This window comes from Lissotriton vulgaris, chromosome 8 (genome assembly GCF_964263255.1).
Source record: "Lissotriton vulgaris chromosome 8, aLisVul1.2, whole genome shotgun sequence".
Lineage (NCBI taxonomy): Eukaryota > Metazoa > Chordata > Amphibia > Caudata > Salamandridae > Lissotriton > Lissotriton vulgaris.
This window is the reverse complement of record NC_141696.1, coordinates 1473513178-1473537966: the sequence shown is the minus strand read 5'-3', so window position 1 is coordinate 1473537966 and position 24789 is coordinate 1473513178.

The following is a 24789-nucleotide window of genomic DNA, read 5'->3' as shown; positions in this document are numbered from 1 at the left end:
CCGGTGTTCGAGAATTTGACTACCTGCTCGCATCCTCCTACAATCAACATGTGCTGTTGCTGCACCCTGGCCAGTAAGGTGACCAACTGGCATTGGTGTAAATACAGGACGGTGAGTGTAAAAATTCAGGACAAAGGGTCAAAATTCAGGACACAAATTCAGGACAGGAGGTCAAAATTCAGGACAAAACTTCAGGACAATTGGATACGTTTTACAGACACATCAGAGGTCACGCAATAGTATATAAGTAAGCCCAGCCATATCCAAACATATTCAACCATTTGTAAACCTAGCCATCATATATCCTTCCATCTATCATTTCACTCATCCATCCCTTCATCCATCCTTTCACTCATCCATCCATTATCGCTCCATCCACCCTTTGACCCTATCCATCTGTACACTCATCCATCCACTCTTCTACCCATACATCCATTCACTCATCCATCCAGCCATTTAATCTTTCACCCATCCAGCCATCCTTTCACTTACTCATCCATCCACCCAGTCACTTATCCTTCTACCCATCCACCCTTTCGGTCATCCATCCATCCTCCATTTCTCTCTCCATCAACTCTTTCACTTAGCCATCCTTCCTTCCATCCATCCACCCACCCATCCATCTACTCATCCACTCATGAATCCATCCATTGACCCTATCGCTCATCCATCCTTTCTCTCATCCATTTATCCTTTCACTCCTTCACTCATCTATTCATCCTTTTGTCCATCTACCCTCCATTTCACTCATTCATCCATCCTAACATCAACCCTTTCACTCATCCGTCCATCCATTCACCCTTGCACTTATCAATCCATCCATCTTTTCACTCATCCATCCACCCACTCACTTATCATCCACCTTTCACTCATCTCCTTTCACTCATCTATCCACCCTTTTACCCATCCAGCTACCCTTCCACCCAAACATCCAGCTATTTACCTTTTCTCTGTTCCATCCTTCCACGCACTCATCAATCCATCCATCCTCTCTCATTAGCCATGTATTCAATCTTTCATTCATCCATTCACCCTTTCACTAATTCATCCAGCCAGCCATCCAACCATCCCTTCACTTACTCACTTGCCCACCTTTTCATAATAATTTTGAGCTGAGCCTTTTTGAGAAGATGCCCATCGAGAACTTCACCCTCACTGCAGGAGCCATTCCAGGACTGGGACAGAAGCCACCCAGGGCAGAGACAGGATCCACCACAGGGGGGGGGGCAGGAGCCATCACAGCCAGGGGGGGTGGGGGCGGGATCCACCACATGGACGGGCAGGAGCCATCACTGGGGGGGGGGTAGGAGCCATCACTGGGGGGGGCAGGAGCCATCACTGGGGGCGGCAGGAGCATTCACAGGAGGGGGAACATGAGCCATCACAGGAGGGGGAACAGGATCCACCAGGGTGGGCACAGGGGTGGCCATGCAGTATTCTAGTATCATCTTGGTCCCTTCCAGGGTGGGGTAGGGCTCTTCACCCCCTCCTGGACAAGACAACTAGAAGACAGGCTCTTTCCAAAATGTTAGTTTTGCCATCCCCCACTGTGATGTACAGTACTTACAGCAAATACTCCAAGAGAACTGATTTAACTGATTGTCCTCCATACTTTGTTAATCAGTGTGGGTGCGATTGTGCCATTTCTTTATTTTATTACATTATAGACTGCATGTTTGTAGAACCCAGGTTTGTTTACAATTTAGTGACAGCAATTAATCTCTGTGAAGAGAACCACGTGCTGCCTCGGTGTAATCATCGTGGCCGGTTCTAGGATGTTTGGGGCCCTGGGCAGGAAGGGAATGTATGAAACCCCTCTAAAGTACAGAGACATGAAGCATTCAGGCCTGTTTGCATCTAAATAGATGACCCTGCTCCTGAAGCTGCACCCCCTTCCTCTCAATCACCTTCAAGCACCTCTTAACAGCTCATCAAAGGCTGACGGTGTGAGGGTTGTTATCCCGCTGTGCCTCTCCAATGCTGCTGGGTATCTGAGCTTTGGAACAGCATCTGAGTCTGTTACATCCGAGCTCAACAGAAACAGAGCCAAAGAGGGAGGTGGGTGGAAGCTGTGCCCGGTTAAAATTACGGACAAATGGCGTCCGTTAAAGAATCCTTTACGGACAATGGACAGACGGCCGAAATGACGGACTGTCCGTGAAATTTACGTACGGTTGGTCACCCTACTGGCCAGGTAGAGCCCAGCTTATGCAGCAGACTCACCACACTAGTGTGAGTCTCAAAGTGAGAGCAGGTAGCACAGGCTGAGGCACTGCAGCATTGCTCGCTGTCTGACTCTGAAACAGAGGCAGGCTGGGGTTTCCACACTGCCCACAGCAAGTCCTCTCAGTGGATCATTCTGACTATCAAGAGGCTCGGGTGAGTCAGATATTAATTTAATAATCTGGTGCTGGCAACCTTAAAAATGTTTGTTACGAGATTGGGGTGCGGGCTCCAACACGGCACAGCGCCATGCAAATCGGCGCACTAAAGGTTTCTGTCTGTGCTATAAAGACAGGGCCATTGAAGGTGAAAATTGTGTCCAACTAAACTAACAGTTTTGCTGATTTATTAGTGCAAAGGCTTTAATATTCATGCTTGACAGTGGCAGTAGGTACGAAGCCGCAACCTTTTTTTTCCCAGCACAGTCAGACTTGCTAAATCATAGATATGTCATGTGATTAGCTCAGTGTGTTGCTGCTTGTGTCACAGAGATCCATTTTGTCTGGGGTCTGAAAACGGACCCTGGAATCGCACACGCTTGTGCGTGTGCTTTTCCTTTTGGGTTCCGTTATTGGGCTTTCAGTGCATGTTTTTTTTTAACAGAGCACGCAATAGGCCAAAGGCGGGCGTATTGCTCCGCCCATGGCCTATTGGTGTCTGTTACGCGCACCAACGCCCATATGTTTTCAATTATCGTTACAGATACCGACGCGATAATTGAAACATATGCCTGCAACGGATTTATCCCGCAGCTTCTAACTCCTCTAGTCAGAAACATGAAAATGAAGTAACAGGTGAGGAGAGGTCATGTAGAATGTTTATGGAAATTAGACAGCCAAGAAACGTTAAACGCTCTCTCTAATAATTACCAAATGAAAGCAGCCCTACGCTTCCAGGCTATCTCTGGAAGGGGGCAAGAGGTGGTATGCCGCCGTGTAGTGGTTGCCAGACCACTGTAGATGTGCCCGAACCCCTGGCCTACGTCTGGGGGCCCTGTGCCGGGGGTAGGTTGTGCCACTAGTCCCAGGTGTGTACTTTAGTCCGGCACAGGATGGGTAGGGCTGTGCATGCAGACCTTTGTAGATTGGAGGCACTCTCTGCAGCAGTAGCTTACAAGGAGAGGCTTCTGTGTCCCTAGACCAGCACGTTTACCTTGACTCGCTAATTCACCACCCCCCAGTGTAATCCAGGCATAACCATGGGATGGGGGGTTTATGAGCAGGCCAGACAGCTCCCAGGCCCAAGGGGTCGCGGACGGTGAAGTGGAGGGGGGGTGATAGTTGGACAGCTAATGATGAGGATAGTAGGCCTTCGCCGATCCCCACGCCTGAATATCACGGCATTACATTAGTTCCACCCTCAGCGGCTGGGGAGAGCCTTCTTTCAGACCCTTTCCTTGGAGAGTCTGATGTTCTTCTTTATGTCTTAATGGCGAAGGTCGGCGGGCGGCAGGCAGCAGGAGCCAGCGTGTGGTGTGAGAAGTGCGGCTCTTGCTACTACACATGTGGACCGGGGCAAAGATAGAGAATGCATAGCCATCTAGGTCAAATGGAACAGGAGGGAGAAGAGGCAGATGCCCAGCTAAACAGCCAGGCCACCTGGCTGTTCCCTGGGTGTGCCATGTTAGTAGGCCTCTATGATTGGTTTGAGCTGGATTTGGGAGCACTCCGGCAACATGTCAGGCCCATACCGCCCACTCCCTCAAAACACAGGGGCGCTGATGAAGCAATGAAGGATGGCTGGCCACTGGGTGCAGGTTGGGCTCCCCCAGCAAAGGTACTCACTGCGAAACCAATAGATGTGGGAAGGGCACATGCACTGGTTCTTTTAGGAGAGGATGAGGAGACAGACGGCGCAGCATCCGTGATCCGTTCAGTGTACCCTGGAGTCTCTCCAGCCTCATGGGCGTTGCGTTGGTGGCCCTGTTGAGGGATGTTACTCTGCCACGTCTGCCGGGGTGCGATGGGTGGTAATCTTGGCGTGTAGGTCTGGGAGGCTGGGCACAGGTTGGCCCCCACCACATGGTGCGCGGGCCCGGTGGGCCTTTCAGTGTTCAATAAGCAGCTCCAGCAATCGCTCACAACGGGTGGCAGGCAGCTGTGCCAGCCCGATGGTGCGTCTACGATGTGTGGTTGCAGACCCGGGATGGCCATCTGGACTATGTGTCCTCCTTCGTAGAAGCGCCCACAATTAGCCAAGCCTTGCCTGCAATCTCGGGGTACCAGTCCAGGCCCCACAGGCGCAGCTAGTCACTGAAGGGCACAATAGGTGAATGGTTGCGCCTTCGGTCCAGGCAAAAGGCTCACACAATGCCGGGGTGGGGGGGTCGGTAAAATGTGGGCTGTCTGTGTAAGGGTAATTACTGCCAGGATCAGTACAGACGATGGCAGATCATGGGTCATGGTGTAGAGCAGCTCTAAAACACATCCAACATCTTTTCATAGCTGACCACGCACCCGCTTCCAGACTCATTTGAGTTGACTGCACAAGTGTGATTAAATGATCAACCACACTCACAACCACACACACAACCACAAATACACACACACAACCACACAAACAACCACACACACACAACCACATGCACACAACCACCCATACAACCACACACACACAACCACCACACAACCACACACACAACCACACAACCACAACCACACACACAACCACAACCACACACACAAACACACACACACAACCACACACACACAACCACACACACACAACTACACACATCCACATACACAGCCACACACACACACAACCACACACAACCACACACACACAACCACACACAACCACACAGACTCAACACAACCATGGACACACACACAGCCACACCCAACCACACACACACAACCACACACACAACCACAAACACAACACACACAACCACACACACAACCACACACACACACAACCACAACCACACCTACACAACCACACACACAACCACAACCACATACACACACAACCACACACAACCACAAACACACAACTACACCGTCAGTGCACACTTTCACCAGGCACAGACACCATCAGTCATCAGTGCACACTTTCACCGGGCACAAACACCACCAGCCGTCAGTGCATGCTTTCAATGGGCACAAACACCACCAGCCGTCAGTGCACACTACAATCAGGCACACATCACCAGACATTAGTGCACACTTTCACCAGGCACACACACACCACCAGCTATCAATGCACGCTTTCACCAAGCACTCACCACCAGCCATCAGTGCACGCTTTCACCAGGCACACATACCGCCAGCCGTCAGTGCACGCTTCCACCAGGCACACACACCACCAGCCGGGAGTGCACACTTCCACCGGGCACACACACCACCAGCCATCAGTGCACAATTTCTACAGGCAAACACACCACCAGCCATCAGTGCATACATTAATTGTTAACGCATCCACAATTAACTATTGTAGCAATTGCAGTATGGCGCACTTTACTTTTAAACATATTCATCTAAAGCGCAGCATGCCACCATTGCTACAAAAATAAATAAAAAAACAATTTGGCCTACAATTTATAGACTTTTGTTGCAATTGGTGTTGCAATATTTAGCAATGCCAATAGCTCAAACTTAATTAATGTGAGATCTATTGCATTGCAAATGCTTGTTTACATGTGGTTAAGCCACTAACTGGAGCTGAGGTTGGGGATGAGGGTGCTGAATATTTAGAAAATAAATAATAGCTCCAAAAGCACCTGCTGCTGAGTTCAACTTTTTTGTTGCTCAAATAAGTGTGATTTCTGATATTTGTCTGTTTCCATGGATTTTATTGCATGACTTTGGTAGCTAGAAATGACCACTCTAAATGACAATGGGAACTAGCCTCAAAGGGCATAGGGATAATGTGTTTGTACAGAAGAAGGAAATAGTATTTCTTTTGAAAGTATTCACCCACCAACCTAGTTGGTGGCATGCTTCATCATCGGGCTCCACCGGTGACACTGAATGTGTCCCGGGTGTGCTTCAACGCCTGTTTACAGCGGAGCTAGTTTCGTGGTGAATGAGTGTGCAGTGATAGCCTGTGAGTGTGAAGTAAAAACTGTCCTTGGGTCCCAATTCCTATACCAGGTAATTTTATAAGCGGGCCCTTGGCAGTGTTAAAAAAAAGGCAATGGTTGTGTTGTGGAGTTATCTATGGTCTTCCACATCCTGTGTGGTCAACATGTTTCAGCCAGGCCTTGGTAATGAGACAGCTTTCTTCAGGACCTATAAGTGTGTGAAGTGCTCGCAAAGTGATTCAAAAAGGCCGGGTCAGGAATTGAGGGTAAGTGACCCGCTATGTCTTACACTCGTAAGGTGCAATATGGGTAAGAGGCTGCTTCCCTCTGTGCTTTGCACCTGTAAAAAAGAAAGGACATAAAACAATACAAACAAACACATAATGAATGGAAATTAGCATCCCAGGGTGCACATGTATCTTATGTGCTTAAATGCTGTCGTGTCCGTGTAGTAACCATAATGCTAAAATAATGGCGTGGTAGTTGGTTGGCGGTAAAAGCTATATGTGCATATAATCGATAGCGAATCACGCCATGCTGCAAATTGGTGGCGGACAGTTAAAAGATTACAAATTCAGTATCACCTGCAGGGACATTTATAACGCTTCTGGCTCCCCATTGGCTCCTTTGTGTGCTTTTAGACATTCCTTTCCTTTCATTTGCAAATTCTTATGTTTGTCCCACCTTTTGGTGGGGGGTTCTAGCCCCTGGCGACTGGCCCTGTTACGTATACAGGGTCGGATTGGCAAGGCGGGCACTCAGGCAGTGGCCGAGTGGCCGGTATCCGAGTTCCAGCTGTGGGCTGCTTTTTTGGACAGCCTCAGGCCGATTTGGGCTATGTCTGTGTGGTACAGATGCCGCCAGAGGACCAGTGGGTGCCTGCTTGTCCTTTATGGGGGCGATGGGCGTTCATTACCTCCCTTTTATCAAAAGGCAGAGGTGTCACTCTCATTCTCTTACTGGGCCGGCCCAATAATGTATGCATATTGAGGCGGGGCAGAGGGCCTTAGCAGAAGTGGCCTCACTTGTTTTCAGGTGTGTTTGACCAGTGTGAATTATTTTGTGCATTTTTAAGATCTAAGTAAAGTTAAGAAAACATTGCTCTCTCAGAGACCGTCCCACCCCTTCCTTTTATAAAACTTCGCTGAAGCAGTGTTTTGTGAAAAGGCAATATGCAAATGAGGGCCACTTTTTTTTAGTGTGCCCGGGCCTATTTTTAACCCCAATCCAACCCTGTTTATTGCCCTTCTGTTTTATTTCATCACGTTGTTGCAGTTCTTTTTCTGTTTCCTTGTTTTGAACAGTTCTCCGCGCACAATCTTCCCTTTATCAGTGCTGCAACTCAATTCAACTTTAACCATGGTGGCAGCTTCAGGAGGCCCGCGCCCGCAGGTAACATTTTAGTTATAATCAGTTCGACCGCCCCAGCCTCATGTCTAAGTATTGCTGCTGCAAGCATTTCTTTTGTCGTGCCAGTTTATTCTCCACCGCACCCTGCTCATTCACCAGGGTTAAAGGAGGAAACCGGTGTTCGAGAATTTGACCACCTGCTCGCATCCTCCTACACTCAACATGTGCTGTTGCTGCACCCTGGCCAGTAAGGTGACCAACGGGCATTGGTGTAAATACAGGACGGTGAGTGTAAAAATTCAGGACAAAGGGTCAAAATTCAGGACACAAATTCAGGACAGGAGGTCAAAATTCAGGACAAAACTTCAGGACAATTGGATACGTTTTACAGACACATCAGAGGTCACGCAATGTTATATAAGTAAGCCCAGCCATATCCACAAATATTCAACCATTTGTAAACCTAGCCATCATATATCCTTCCATCTATCATTTCACTCATCCATCCCTTCATCCATCCTTTCACTCATCCATCCATTATCGCTCCATCCACCCTTTCACCCTATCCATCTGTACAATCATCCATCCACTCTTCTGCCCATCCATCCATTCACTCATCCATCCAGCCATTTACTCTTTCACCCATCCAGCCATCCTTTCACTTACTCATCCATCCACCCAGTCACTCATCCTTCTACCCATCCACCCTTTCAGTCATCCATCCATCCTCCCTTTCTCTCTCCATCAACTCATTCACTTAGCCATTCTTCCTTCCATCCATCCACCCACCCATCCATCTACTCATCCACTCATGAATCCATCCATTGACCCTATCGCTCATCCATCCTTTCTCTCATCCATTTATCCTTTCACTCCTTCACTCATCTATTCATCCTTTTGTCCATCTACCCTCCATTTCACTCATTCATCCATCCTAACATCAACCCTTTCACTCATCCGTCCATCCATTCACCCTTGCACTTATCAATCCATCCATCATTTCACTCATCCATCCATCCACTCACTTATCATCCACCTTTTCACTCATCTCCTTTCACTCATCCATCCCCCCTTTTACCCATCCAGCTACACTTCCACCCAAACATCCAGCTATTTACCCTTTCTCTGTTCCATCCTTCCACGCACTCATCAATCCATCCATCCTCTCTCATTATCCATGTATTCAATCTTTCATTCATCCATTCACCCTTTCACTAATTCATCCAGCCAGCCATCCAACCATCCCTTCACGTACTCACTTGCCCACCTTTTCATAATAATTTTGAGCTGAGCCTTTTTGAGAAGAGGCCCATCGAGAACTTCACCCTCACTGTAGGAGCCATTCCAGGACTGGGACAGAAGCCACCCAGGGCAGAGACAGGATCCACCACAGGGGGGGCAGGAGCCATCACAGGTGGGGGGGGACAGGAGCCACCACATGGAGGGGAATGAGCCATCACTGGGGGGGTAGGAGCCATCACTGGGGAGGCAGGAGCCATCACTGGGGGCGGCAGGAGCATTCACGGGAGGGGGAACATGAGCCATCACAGGAGGGGGAACAGGATCCATCAGGGTGGGCACAGGGGTGGCCATGCAGTATTCTAGTATCATCTTGGTCCCTTCCAGGGTGGGGTAGGGCTCTTCACCCCCTCCTGGACAAGACAACTAGAAGACAGGCTCTTTCCAAAATGTTAGTTTTGCCATCCCCCACTGTGATGTACAGTACTTACAGGAGATACCCCAAGAGAACTGATTTAACTGATTGTCCTCCATACTTTGTTAATCAGTGTGGGTGCGATTGTGCCATTTCTTTATTTTATTACATTATAGACTGCATGTTTGGAGAACCCAGGTTTGTTTACAATTTAGTGACAGCAATTAATCTCTGTGAAGAGAACCACGTGCTGCCTCGGTGTAATCATCGTGGCCGGTTCTAGGATGTTTGGGGCCCTGGGCAGAAAGGGAATGTGTGAAGCCCCTCTAAAGTACAGAGACATGATGCATTCAGGGCTGTTTGCATCTGAATAGATGACCCTGATCCTGAAGCTGCACCCCCTCCCTCTCAATCACCTTCAAGCACCTCTTAACAGCTCATCAAAGGCTGACGGTGTGAGGGTTGTCTTCCCGCTGTGCCTCTCCAATGCCGCTGGGTATCTGAGCTTTGGAACAGCATCTGAGTCTGTTACATCCGAGCTCAACAGAAAGAGAGCCAAAGAGGGAGGTGGGTGGAAGCTGTGCCCGGTTAAAATTATGAACAAATGGCGTCCGTTAAAGAATCCTTCACGGACAATGGACAGACAGCCGAAATGACGGACTGTCCGTGAAATTTACCTACGGTTGGTCACCCTACTGGCTAGGTAGAGCCCATCTTATGCAGCAGACTCACCACACTAGTGTGAGTCTCAAAGTGAGAGCAGGTAGCACAGGCTGAGGCACTGCAGCATGGCTCGCTGTCTGACTCTGAAACAGAGGCAGGCTGGGGTTTCCGCACTGCCCACAGCAGCTCCTCTCAGTGGATCATTCTGACTATCAAGAGGCTCGGGTGAGTCAGATATTAATTTAATAATCTGGTGCTGCCAACCTTAAAAATGTTTGTTACGAGATTGGGGCGCGGGCTCCAACACGGCACAGCACCATGCAAATCGGCACATTAAAGTTTTCTGTCTGTGCTGTAAAGACAGGGCCATTGAAGGTGAAAATTGTGTCCAACTAAACTAACAGTTTTGCCGATTTATTAGTACAAAGGCTTTAATATTCATGCTTGACAGTGGCAGTAGGTACGAAGCCACAACCTTTATTTTCCCAGCACAGTCAGACTTGCTAAATCATAGATATGTCATGTGATTAGCTCAGTGTGTTGCTACTTTTGTCGCAGAGATCCATTTTGTCTGGGGTCTGAAAACGGACCCTGGAATCGCACACGCTTGTGCGTGTGCTTTTCCTTTTGGGTTCCGTTATTGGGCTTTCAATGCATGTTTTTTTTTAACAGAGCACGCAATAGGCCAAAGGCGGGCGTATTGCTCTGCCCATGGCCTATTGGTGTCTGTTACTCGCACAAACGCCCATATGTTTTCAATTATCGTTACAGATACCGACGCGATAATTGAAAACATATGCCTGCAACGGATTTATCCCGCAGCTTCTAACTCCTCTAGTCAGAAACACGAAAATGAAGTAACAGGTGAGGAGAGGTCATGTAGAATGTTTATGGAAATGAGACAGCCAAGAAACGTTAAGCGCTCTCTTTAATAATTACCAAATGAAAGCAGCCCTACGCTTCCAGGCTATCTCTGGAAGGGGGCAAGAGGTGGTACGCCGCCGTGTAGTGGTTGCCAGACCACTGTAGATGTGCCCGACCCCCTGGCCTATGTCTGGGGGCCCTGTGCCGGGGGTAGGTTGTGCCACTAGTCCGAGGTGTGTACTGTAGTCCGGCACAGGATGGGGAGGGCTGTGCATGCAGACCTTTGTAGATTGGAGGCACTCTCTGCAGCTGTAGCTTACAAGGAGAGGCTTCTGTGTCCCTAGACCAGCACGTTTACCTTGACTCGCTAATTCACCACCCCCCTGTGTAATCCAGGCATAACCATAGGATGGGGGGTTTATGAGCAGGCCAAACAGCTCCCAGGCCCAAGGGGTGGCGGACGGTGAAGTGGAGGGGGGTGATAGTTGGACAGCTAATGATGAGGATAGTAGGCCTTCGCCGCTCCCCACGCCTGAAGATCACGGCATTACATTAGTTCCGCCCTCAGCGGCTGGGGCCAGCCTTCTTTCAGACCCCTTCCTTGGAGAGTCTGATGTTCTTCTTTATGTCTTAATGGCAAAGGGCGGCGGGCGGCAGGCAGCAGGAGCCAGTGTGTGTGGTGTGAGAAGTGCGGCTCTCGCTACTACACATGTGGACTGGGGCAAAGATAGAGAATGCGTAGCCATCTAGGTCAAATGGAACAGGAGGGAGAAGAGGCAGATGCCCAGCTAAACAGCCAGGCCACCTGGCTGTTCCCTGGGTGTGCCATGTTAGTAGGCCTCTATGATTGGTTTGAGCTGGATTTGGGAGCACTCCGGCAACATGTCAGGCCCATACCGCCCACTCCCTCAAAACACAGGGGCGCTGATGAAGCAATGAAGGATGGCTGACCACTGGGTGCAGGTTGGGCTCCCCCAGCAAAGGTAGTCACTGGGAAACCAATAGATGTGGGAAGGGCACATGCACTGGTTCTTTTAGGAGAGGATGAGGAGACAGACGGCGCAGCATCCGTGATCCGTTCAGTGTACCCTGGAATTTCTCCAGCCTCATGGGCGTTGCGTTGGTGGCCCTGTTGAGGGATGTTACTCTGCCATGTCTGCCGGGGTGCGATGGGTGGTAATCTTGGCGTGTAGGTCTGGGAGGCTGGGCACAGGTTGGCCCCCACCACATGGTGCACGAGCCCGGTGGGACTTTCAGTGTTCAATAAGCAGCTCCAGCAATCGCTCACAACGGGTGGCAGGCAGCTGTGCCAGCCCGATGGTGCGTCTACGATGTGTAGTTGCAGACCTGGGATGGCCATGTGGACTATGTGTCCTCCTTTGTAGAAGTGCCCACAGTTAGCCAAGCCTTGCCTGCAATCTCGGGGTACCAGTCCAGGCCCCACAGGCGCAGCTAGTCACTGAAGGGCACAATAGGTGAATGGTTGCGCCTTCGGTCCAGGCAAAAGGCTCACAGAATGCCGGGGTGGGGGGGTCGGTAAAATGTGGGCTGTCTGTGTAAGGGTAATTACTGCCAGGATCAGTACAGACGATGGCAGATCATGGGTCATGGTGTAGAGCAGCTCTAAAACACATCCGACATCTTTTCATAGCTGACCACGCACCCGCTTCCAGACTCATTTGAGTTGACTGCGCAAGTGTGATTAAATGATCAACCACACTCACAACCACACACACAACCACACACACACACAACCACACAAACAACCAAACACACACAACCACATGCACACAACCACACACACAACCACCCATACAAACACACACACACAACCACCACACAACCACAGACACAACCACACAACCACAACCACACACAACCACACACACAACCACACACACAACCACACACACACAACCACACACACACAACCACACACACACAACTACACACAACCACAACCACATACACAACCACACACACACACAACCACACACACACAACCACACACACAACCACAAACACAACACACACAACCACAACCACACACACAACCACGCACACACACAACCACAACCACATACACATACAACCACACACAACCACACAACCACACCGTCAGTGCACACTTTCACCAGGCACAGACACCATCAGTCATCAGTGCACACTTTCACCGGGCACAAACACCATCAGCCGTCAGTGCATGCTTTCACTGGGCACAAACACCACCAGCCGTCAGTGCACGCTACAATCAGGCACACACCACTAGACATTAGTGCACGCTTTCACCAGGCACACACACACCACCAGCTATCAATGCACGCTTTCACCAGGCACACACCACCAGCCATCAGTGCACGCTTTCACCAGGCACACATACCGCCAGCCGTCAGTGCACGCTTCCACCAGGCACACACACCACCAGCCGGGAGTGCACACTTCCACCAGGCACACACACCACCAGCCATCAGTGCTCAATTTCTACAGGCAAACACACCACCAGCCATCAGTGCATACATTAATTGTTAACGCATCCACAATTAACTATTGTGGCAATCGTAGTATGGCGCACTTTACTTTTAAACATATTCATCTAAAGCTCAGCATGCCACCATTGCTACAAAAATAAATAAAAAAACAATTTGGCCTACAATTTATAGACTTTTGTTGCAATTGGTGTTGCAATATTTAGCAATGCCAATAGCTCAAACTTAATTAATGTGAGATCTATTGCATTGCAAATGCTTGTTTACATGTGGTTCAGCCACTAACTGGAGCTGAGGTTGGGGATGAGGGTGCTGAATATTTAGAAAATAAATAATAGCTCCAAAAGCACCTGCTGCTGAGTTCAACTTTTTTGTTGCTCAAATAAGTGTGATTTATGATATTTGTCTGTTTCCATGGATTTTATTGCATGATTTTGGTAGCTAGAAATGGCCACTCTAAATGACAATGGGAACTAGCCTCAAAGGGCATAGGGATAATGTGTTTGTACAGAAGATGGAAATAGTATTTCTTTTGAAAGTATTCACCCACCAACCTAGTTGGTGGCATGCTTCATCATCGGGCTCCACCAGTGACACTGAATGTGTCCCGGGTGTGCTTCAACGCCTGTTTACAGCAGAGCTAGTTTCGTGGTGAATGAGTGTGCAGTGATAGCCTGTGAGTGTGAAGTAAAAACTGTCCTTGGGTCCCAATTCCTAAACCAGGTAATTTTATAAGCGGGCCCTTGGCAGTGTTAAAAAAAAGGCAATGGTTGTGTTGTGGAGTTATCTATGGTCTTCCACATCCTGTGTGGTCAACATGTTTCAGCCAGGCCTTGGTAATGAGACAGCTTTCTTCAGGACCTATAAGTGTGTGAAGTGCTCGCAAAGTGATTTAAAAAGGCCGGGTCAGGAATTGAGTGTAAGTGACCCGCTATGTCTTACACTCCTAAGGTGCAATATGGGTAAGAGGCTGCTTCCCTCTGTGCTTTGCACCTGTAAAAAAGAAAGGACATAAAACAATACAAACAAACACATAATGAATGGAAATTAGCATCCCAGGATGCACTTGTATCTTATGTGCTTAACCCCTTGCGTGCGGCGGGAATTCCCCGCCCATGCTGACTCCGCCTTGCGCGGGCGGAGTCATGACGGAACGGTTCCGTCATCAGCACAGCTCACCCGTAGCTGATGACGGAACCGCTCCGTCATCAGCATGCAAGGGGTTAAATGCCGTCATGTCCGTGTAGTAACCATAATGCTAAAATAATGGCGTGGTAATTGGTTGGCGGTAAAAGCTGTATGTGCATATAATCGATAGCGAATCACACCATGCTGCCAAATTGGTGGCGGACAGTTAAAAGATTACAAATGCTTACTCTTGGTGTTAACAGAGCAAAACTTCATGAGTATCCAGCATTGAAGTCGGCTTAGACACTCCTTCTATTAAGTTAAAGAGGAGACATACAAAAAGGTGAGTAAAGTCGCCTAGAGATCAAATAGAGGATCTCCCATGGCCTAGAGAGTCAGCAAGTCATTCAGGCCACAGAAAGCCATTCCAAAACAACGATAACATCATTCAAGAAAAATCTCGACGAATCAAATAAAGAAATGGCAGAATATGAAGAGTACCTCACACAGGCAAAAATTACCAAATTTCAAAAAGACATTAAAACATTCTCGTTCACAAAAATGTATCCCTACACAGAGGATAACTACACTGCTTCCCAAAAGCAAGACAGTTCCAGTGACACTTTGGGGGATAACAGCTCAATCTCAAGTGATTCCAGAGCAGGCTCACACAAATCTAGAGGGAAGGGATGACAACAACGGTGGAAACAACCATGGGGCACACCAAATTTTCAAAGTCCTAACTGTGGCGTTTGCCCACCCACCCCAAAATCCATACTTTGGGTGGCCCCCTCTGTATCACTTCGGACCCCAAATCTTCTTTCAAAATAACCAAAGGCTACCTTTTTTAGGATGTGGCCGGAGACCAAGAGGACGATGAAGGAACTAACAACAGGTCCGTTGGGCAGAGGAGGAAGCACCAGTGAGTACCAACACCAGGAACAAGACGAGAGAACCACAACAAGGGCCGAGCGGACATCGTTAAGAACGCAAGATCCGAAACCCACACCCCTGTTATTCAATCTATCTTCAATTCCCCTTACACAGAAAGAAGAAGACGTACTTAATAAAGGACTGTCTGGGTGGAGTCCGATGATGAAGCATGGGTGATGGCTTTAAAAAAATAAATATTTCTTTCTTCCGTACAAACACATTATCCCTATGTCCTTTGAGGCTAGTTCCCATTGATAATACATATATCTCTCGGAAAGTGAACTAGCCTTGCTGTTCCTCCCTCTCCCCTTGATACCTAACACTCTAAATGACACACATTTCATTGTTGAATGACTCTCATTAATCCACTGAATCTATGAAAATATCACACATAAGAAATGTGAAACATTAGCAACTATGCACAAATAGGTGTAATTTCTTATATTGATATGATTCCCTTGCCTTTATTGCTTGATTTTGCTCGCGAGAAAGTGTCACTCAAAGTCGTTGAAATGTCACTTACAGTTAGAGTGAAATTATGAAAATGTCACACATAGCAATTTGAAACCTTAGCCACATTAGTGTTTCACGTACAGGGCATTGTGTAAGGCTAAACAAGAACAATGGATATAACACCCAGGATAATGTGCTGCATGACTAAACACTTTTAAGGTCCCAAAGGTGAGACCAATTGCATTGCAAATGCTTGTTTCCTTTGTCAGGGCCTCGTTTCTGGTTCAGATATATCAATCATCACCTTCCACAACACCCTATTATTCATAAGTCGTTGGCAACAAAGTTATTACATTGACCTTTTCCCTATGAAGGGAAAAGGTCATGTTAGTCAAATACATACAGTAAATAACTGCATTTACTCCACTCGTCTTCCTTATGCATTATGCTCTCCCCTGTTGCCATCCGGTTCCTGGATTAAAGAGAAAAACAAAAAAGGTAAGTGGCCTCTCTGGGTGCCCCAACCCCAAGTAAGGGCAGGGGGACCTCTTTGGGTCCTCAGGTGTTGTCGTCTTCTTTGTTGCCTGAGCCTTCCAGGCCCCCCTCCTATGTAAGTGTACAAGGGGACCCTTTTGTGTCCTCACGTTTCGTCGTCACTTCCTACATCTGATCCATCCAGTGCAGAGTGGACACGCAGGAGATTGTGGCTCATCTTTCGACACACCAGGATCGATGTCTCCTTCCTCCCTACTACCAAGCAGTTTGTGGAAAACAGAGGAACATCGTTAAAGCAGCACAGGAACCTCCAACAGTCCTGGGGGTCCCTAAGTGTGTGTGTCCCTGAGAATAGACCGACATCACCAAGTCAGTGCTGATGCATGATATTTGAATCCAGGCCCTAAGCTCCGAGCCTAGGACCTTCATAGGTCCAGTGAGTATGCGCACTCCCAGGAAAGATGGTAGGTCTTCTCTTCCGTGGTGCACCCTATCAAGGAGAAACTTGTATCGGTTGTACCCTCTTGTGTGCATGAAGGCTCTCACTGGCAGTCCTCCTTGGATGGCCATCCACGCGATGTCTTTGTGCTGGTTGGCCAGGCTCTTGGAGGCAATGTTCGCCCACATGTGGTCCACTGTGGCAGAGGGGAGGGTGCTGATCGGTTCACTGATGTCCCTCTCACGTTTCTGGCATTGGACGATCTTTGGAGTCCATTTGGCTGTGGCAGCAGCCTCCAGACAAAACTCCTTGATGAACATTTCCACTTCCTTGTAGAATCATGGGGTGTCCAAGTTGTAGAGGAGGGCGCTCAACCATTCTGCCCATCTGAGGCTGCTCCATGTTGACAACAGGAAAAAACGTACCATCAGAAAGTCAGCATGGCTCTCATCTTCACTCCTCAGGATGCTCCTCACGCATTGGCATACGTAGATTTCCTTCTTTTTTTAAATTAATTTTTTCATTTTCTTAATAAAAAAAATATATTTTTTTGTCCTCATACATGCCATCGTAAAAGCTCTAGTTGGGATTACTCCATGCTTTTCAGAAATGCCCGTTTGGAAACCGCCCTAGGAGGGGGCCTGAAAGATATGCAGGATTCGCCCAAAGTTACGGCTGTATCCTGGTCCCACTCATGTTCACGACACTTGGGGGCCCGTAGATTACTAAGGAAGACCGGACCAACAAGCCTCTGGCATAATCATAGGACTGATCTTTATTTCCCTCTCCAGACCTCTAGGGCCACGCAGATCTTATTGGCACTAGAGCTATCACAGGCAATATCAGATTGAATAATCATAATGATGTTCTTTAGGCAATCCGCAAAGGAAGGAGGAGCCTCAGATTTCCAGGTTCTACAGATTTTCCTCCTGGCAATAATTACTATGTAGAGTACAAACTTTGAAGCTTGAGCATTCATACAGTAGTCTGGCAAAAGTCCCAAAAATATCAGTCTTACACTTACTTCCACCTGTACTAACAGGACTTCCTCCAGGAAACCATATGCCTCTGTCCAAAAGGAGACGAACTTCGAGGGGTCCATAAATATATGCCCATCATCAGCAGCTGGATACTCACATCTGGGGCAGTGGTTGATCGTCGTAGATACCTTAGATAGTTTCCCAGGAGTCCAGTACACTCTATAGGCCGCATATAGATGATTTCTCATGAGATTAGCTGGTTTAACTACCGCCTGTAACATAGTAAAAGAGTCACACCAGAAATTCCGTAAAGCATCCCCATTTTCAGAGAGATCACTGCCCCAGCGTTTCACTAACTCCATGTCTAGACAATCCCCTGTATCTTTAAAGGCCCTTTACCAGAATGATACCTCACCTTTCCATGGACCAAGTCTAGAAATGGAGTCAATACTTGTACTCAAATCCTCGTTGCTCCATAGCTGTGTTACCCACCATGCGGACAGTTGATTGAACTTAAATCTCGTCAATATCCCACTGGTTATGTTCGAGATTAGGTCCCAGCTGATAAGTTGTGAATCTTTCTGGAGGTCTCCCCACAACATGATACCTGCTAGTCTAGGTGGTTGTGATAATTGGTCCTGAAGACATTCAGGGGTGCCTGGAGAGTCCCATACTGGAGCCTGTGCCGTATAGTACGGTATTCCCAGACTTTTCCTAATGTACCCCCAGTTTTTTAGTGCCGCCAATAGGATCTTAAGACAGACCTTTTTGTAGAACTTTCAATTGCCAAATTTATAAAGGAAAAACTCCTGTCCCTGCGGAACATCCTGTAACATTGCCTGAAACAAAAGGCCCATAGAAGATGAATCCACCTTATTAGCTAACATTCTAAAATGTTTAAAATGAAAGGCATGACAATAAGAAAGTAGGTCAGGTAAAGCCAAATCTCCTATCTTCAACCCTCTCATGAGCTTTTTCCAAGCTATTCTCGGGGTTTTTGTGGCCCATATAAATGAACCGATTTTACCTTGAAGGGTAGCTAGATCTCTGTTATTAAAAGAAAGTGGAATTGAATTAAACAGAAACGTTAACTTAGGCAAAATGATAATTTTTACTAGGTTGACCCTCCCATATATGTTCAGTGGTAGGTTCGCCCAGCGTGACAACAAACCGCCTACCTCCTTGGAAACCTTCTCCCAGCTAATTTTAGGTGTATCTAACAGCTTCTGTGCTAGGTAAATCCCCAAATACCTCATCCGGACCTTCGCCCCTATTACGTTAGTGCAGTTCCAACTCATTATTTCAGTTTTCTCTTTATTAATTTTATAACCAGAGATCTTACCAAATTCCCCAGCTAATTCAAACGGCCTTGGTATAGCTTTTACATGGTCAGACGTGTACATGAGAAGGTCGTCCGCATATAGGGCAAACTTCAATTCCAGGTTGGCAATCTTAAATGGCCTGATGAAGGGATGCTCTCTAAGAGAGCAAACAAAAGGCTCAATGTATATATTAAACAATAAGGGTAACAGGGGACATTCCTGTCTGGTGCCTCTTGAGATACTAAACCATTCGGTTAGGATCCTGTTAACTAGCACTTTTGCCCGTGGATGTAAGTACAGAGATTTGACAGCCTCAATAAAATTAATAGGAAAGCCAAAACTCCGAAAGGCCGCCCAACGATAGTTTCAGCTGACTTGGTTAGCGGCATCGATTGCAACAATAGGAAGTGGTAGCTTTTTTTCTGTTGCAACATCTATCACCCCCAAGGCTAGGAGGGTAAGCTCGTTAAGCTGTCTTCCGGGTATAAACCCTCTCTGGTCGGTATGTATAATGGTTTTAATAATTTTAGCCATCCTGGTAGCCAAAATCCCAGAGAAGATCTTGAGATACAAATGTAATAATCAGATGGGCCTGTATGCCTCGGTTTTTTGAGGATCTTTATCTTGTTTGAGCATTAGGGACACCTTTGCCTCGGACCATGATGGAGGAATACCTTCTCCATGTAGATATATTTTATTGAAGAAGGTTTTTAAAGCCGGCACTACCCTATCTGATAGACCCAGGTATATCTCGACAGGGAGCCCATCTGGGGTAGCAGCTTTACCCCTATTCATTTTTTTGAGTTGCTCTTTAATCTCACCCTCCGAGATACTAGTAGAAAGATACAGCCTGTCAGCTTCGAGACAGTTGGGGTTGGTCTCTCAGATTTAGCCATGCCTTAACCACATCTAATCTATAATCAGTGTCCTCCTGGTATAGATCAAGCATGAAGGATCAGGCTACCTCCCTAATATCTTCATCTTTCGGCAACAGGGCCCCTGACCCTCTTTGGACCGAGCTCATGATATGGTTCCTTACCATGTCTACTCTGGATTTCCAGGCCAGCAGGGAGCCACATTTTTCTCCATAAGCGAAGTGCTGTAGTTTACTGGCCTCCCATCTATCCTTAATAGTTTTATCCATCTTGGCCTGGAAATCAGCTTGTAGGCACACCAGCTCCCTTTTGAGCTGTGGCATCAGACTTCGGGAGATCAAGGCTGCCTGTTGCAGCTCAGTCTCTTTGCCTGATCCAAGCTGACCAAGGCCATCGGAACTTTGCACCTCTTGACGTACTCGATCATGTCCCAGACCAGGGCTAGACTGTCCGCAATTTGCCAACCTGGTATCCCACAGGACTGATCAGGGAGGAATATCTTCGCTATCACTTTCTTTAGGTGGTTGGCCATCACCTTCACAAGGATTTTGTAGTCCACATTAAGGAGTGAGATGGGCCTACAGTTCTTGAGATCTTCTCTCTCTCTCTTCTGTTTGTACAAAGTGTTATCATGCCTTCACACAGGCATTGTGGCAAACTGCCTTTGCCCACCATTTCCTCTGGGAGGTCAAGCAAGACCGGCTCATCAGCTCCCATAGTTGAATGCAAAGTTCCACTAGGAGACCGTCATTTCTAGGCGTCTTGCCCCTCTTGGAGGTTGTATCGGAGAAGTGCAGCTCTTTCAGAGTGTAGGGCATGTTCAGGACCTATTTCTCATCTGGACCCATTCTCTTTGAGATGTCCTCCAGGACTATATCTGCCATGGATCTCTATGACGACTTCTGTGGGTAGAGTTCACCATAAAACTCTTTTATGACTCTCCTGGCTTGCTCTTTCTCACTTTGGAGGTTTCCCTCCAAGTCCCAAAGGTCTTCCAGCAGTGTTGGGTCGAGTGAAGTTTCTTGAGGAACGAGTTGCATTTCTCATCCTTTTCAAGGTTCTCTGTTCTGGTCTGGAAAATGATTTTCTTGGATACTTCCCTTAAGTGCCCTTTGAGCACTTTTCAGGTTTCCTTCAGTTTGTCATCCACATCCCATCCTTTGAGCTCAAGTCCATACAGTTGCTTCAGCTTGCTTCGCAGCCTCCTGAACGCACTCTTCTTTTCCCGCGCAGTGGCTCTGCTTGCATCCTGGAAGAAGCTCCTGAACCAGTCCTCCACCCATTCCCACCACTCGCAGGAAGAGTGAAAGAAGTCCCTCATGTCCCTCCACTCCACACATGCGACTTTGAGGTTCACCACTCACTCCTCGTTTTTCGGCAATGAGCAATTCAGTTTCCACGAACCTGGGCCAGCGGGGAACTTCCCCGTGACTTCCATCATCGAAATTGATGGCTCTGTGGTCAGAGAAGTGGATGTCAACCATGAAGCTTAGCCCAGGCTTTACTGTTGTGGAGGTGAATAGGAGGTCGATCCGTGAACGCACGAATGTGTCTGGCCTACTCCAGGAAAAATTCCTGGCATTCGGCCCCATGCTCCTGATGACATCCTGGAGGGATGCTTCACCTATCATCTCCACCAACAGCCTGGACGTCGCGTCCATCCCCAAAGAGTCTGACCCATTTTGTCTATCCATCTCTACTGTGCAGTTGAATTCACCACCCATCAGCATGGTCCAGGAGGTCACGAGTTTCTTCCTGAGCATCTCAAGCCACTCAGTTTTCCCTGGGGGAATGGACATCAATAAGCCTCATGGGATCACCAGCAGCCGTCCATGAACAGCACTCTGCCCCCTGCTCAGGGACCTTGTCAGTGGCTGCTCAGTGACCTTGTCAGTGGTGAAATGCTTCCCCTTGATCAGAATGGCGACTCCATTGGAAACGTTAGCTACCGTCCGGATACCTGGATAGTCACCCAGCAGACAACAAATGTCTGCTGTGCAAGAAACACTGTCAAGTCCCTCCCAAGAACTAAATTGAAGATATGTTTAGGTATTTCCACCTAAACATAAATCTCCTCCCCAGAGGTCTAGGGGATTTACAATGCTGTGAAGGATGTTAGGAGCATTATTAGTCCTCCAGCATTAGCCTATCCAAAAGACAGGAAAAGTAGAGTAGCTAGGGAGCCCAACGTTACTGGGCTCTAAAAGCTGACCACAGGTTCTCAGGTGGACAGGGGGTACTGTTTTGCGCTCCTAGCTGCCAATTCACAGAACTAATCTGAAACAAAATCCTAAACTTACTGCTTTTGGTATTCACAGAAGGAACTTACAATTTATGGTATGCACAGAAATCACTTATGACTACTAACTTTACGTCCGCTCTCGGGCCGGAATTTCCACACCCGTAGTGGGATTTCCGTCTCCAGGCTGGAATCTCTACATTCGGGTCTGATGACGATTTCAAGTGCCTACCATTCCCCCCAGGCTCAAGTTGAATGGGTGATCACTCATGATAATTAGTGCTACACACCTCTGTAACGGTAGGACCCACACTGCTTGTGCTCTTCTTTCATGCCTGAAATTGAGTGCATCTCATGTGGCAGCAGAAATATAAAGTTGCAACACAGTATTTGTCATACTTACTTTCACCCCTGAGGCGGAAGCCGGGGGCCCTTCAGCACTCTTGCTCTATTTGGTTAATGCTATAGGCTAACTGGCCGTTATTGATTTATAACAACCTGATTTTTAAAAAAACTGTAAATATTTTAACCGGATAGTTTTTACGCATCCAGTTGGCCCTACCTTGGTGCAAGAACAACGTTGCCCAGGGCGGCCTCTTACCCCCTCCTCAGCTGTCAAGCGACGCTAGTTTCGGGCGCTGGGCGCTGAACGCACTTTGGGCGCCATCTTGGGTAGGGGTAGGATCGCGGTCTAGATGATCGACGATCCCGCCCTCCCAGGGTACAAAAGGAGTCCTTTTTCGTGTACTCGAGGTATTTGTCATACTTACTTTCACCCCTGAGGCGGAAGCCGGGGGCCCTTCAGCACTCTTGCTCTATTTGGTTAATGCTATAGGCTAACTGGCGGTTATTGATTTATAACAACCTGATTTTTAAAAAAACTGTAAATATTTTAACCGGATAGTTTTTACGTATCCAGTTGGTCCTACCTTGGTGCAAGAACAACGTTGCCCAGGGCGGCCTCTTACCCCCTCCTCAGCTGTCAAGCGACGCTAGTTTCGGGCGCTGGGCGCTGAACGCACTTTGGGCGCCATCTTGGGTAGGGGTAGGATTGCGGTCTAGATGATCGACGATCCCGCCCTCCCAGGGTACAAAAGGAGTCCTTTTTCGTGTACTCGAGGTATTTGTCATACTTACTTTCACCCCTGAGGCGGAAGCCGGGGGCCCTTCAGCACTCTTGCTCTATTTGGTTAATGCTATAGGCTAACTGGCGGTTATTGATTTATAACAACCTGATTTTAAAAAAAACTGTAAATATTTTAACCGGATAGTTTTTACGTATCCAGTTGGCCCTACCTTGGTGCAAGAACAACGTTGCCCAGGGCGGCCTCTTACCCCCTCCTCAGCTGTCAAGCGACGCTAGTTTCGGGCGCTGGGCGCTGAACGCACTTTGGGCGCCATCTTGGGTAGGGGTAGGATCGCGGTCTAGATGATCGACGATCCCGCCCTCCCAGGGTACAAAAGGAGTCCTTTTTTGTGTACTCGAGGTATTTGTCATACTTACTTTCACCCCTGAGGCGGAAGCCGGGGGCCCTTCAGCACTCTTGCTCTATTTGGTTAATGCTATAGGCTAACTGGCGGTTATTGATTTATAACAACCTGATTTTTAAAAAAACTGTAAATATTTTAACCGGATAGTTTTTACGTATCCAGTTGGCCCTACCTTGGTGCAAGAACAACGTTGCCCAGGGCGGCCTCTTACCCCCTCCTCAGCTGTCAAGCGACGCTAGTTTCGGGCGCTGGGCGCTGAACGCACTTTGGGCGCCATCTTGGGTAGGGGTAGGATCGCGGTCTAGATGATCGACGATCCCGCCCTCCCAGGGTACAAAAGGAGTCCTTTTTCGTGTACTCGAGTTATTTGTCATACTTACTTTCACCCCTGAGGCGGAAGCCGGGGGCCCTTCAGCACTCTTGCTCTATTTGGTTAATGCTATAGGCTAACTGGCGGTTATTGATTTATAACAACCTGATTTTAAAAAAACTGAAAATATTTTAACTGGATAGTTTTTACGTATCCAGTTGGCCCTACCTTGGTGCAAGAACAACGTTGCCCAGGGCGGCCTCTTACCCCCTCCTCAGCTGTCAAGCGACGCTAGTTTCGGGCGCTGGGCGCTGAACGCACTTTGGGCGCCATCTTGGGTAGGGGTAGGATCGCGGTCTAGATGATCGCCGATCCCACCCTCCTCACGCCCCCTACAGTGGATATAAACACCAGAATCCCCCGTCCGCGCAGCGGGCGCGCCGGCGGCGCGCCGAAGGCGCGCCAAAGGCAAGCCCGTCTGCGTCCGTCCGCGACCGGACGGGACCAGGGGCCATACCCCCTTTGCAAGGCGGACCAGAAGGCGGGAGATCGATAAGGTATGACTCCACCACTTTAAAAAACGTAATGCCCCCAATTAATCATACCTGTCAGCATTCTATCCATCCTGACTCTCCTTCTGGGATATGCTCTCATTGTAAATTCTCACTGTCCAGCTATCAAGATAAGCCACACTCTATCAAAACCTACAAAATGTGTCTTTTAAATTGTCGGTCATTGACTAAACATGCTGTACAAATGTCTCTCCTGCTAGAGGAGAATGAGCCAGATGTAATATTCCTGACAGAGACGTGGTTAAAAGACGCTTCTGACCCTGATATTACCTCCATCTTGCAAAT